We start from the raw sequence: 387 nt of genomic DNA, 5'->3' as shown, positions 1-387 counted from the left end.
AATAGACGTACAACTTTTAGATTTAAAAAAAAATTATTTTTAAAAAAACCCCAAAACACTGCAAAGTAAATTTCACTTTCCCTGTTTAGGCGAGAGCAGGCGACGCGCAGCGGAATGGCTGAAAGCTTTGGAGTTCTGTTTTCTGTTCCTGACACCTCGGCCGTGGGCACCAGCGTAGCCAGCAGCCCTCCGCACACCGGCACCCGGACAGGGACTCGGTACCGAGGTGCCGCGGCCGCTCCCGCCCCCGCCCCGCGCCCCAGGCTCGGGCTGTCCGAGCCACCCGCGTACTGCCTGCCGCGGGGCGGGCGGAGTGCGGCGGGCGCCCTCTCCGGGCGGGGCCGGGGCGGGCCGAGCGCCGTCGCCGGCCGGGGCGGCGCCGCCAGA

Source organism: Corapipo altera, unplaced genomic scaffold, assembly GCF_003945725.1.
Source record: "Corapipo altera isolate COAL_440 unplaced genomic scaffold, ASM394572v1 61411, whole genome shotgun sequence".
Lineage (NCBI taxonomy): Eukaryota > Metazoa > Chordata > Aves > Passeriformes > Pipridae > Corapipo > Corapipo altera.
This window is presented reverse-complemented; position numbering follows the sequence as displayed.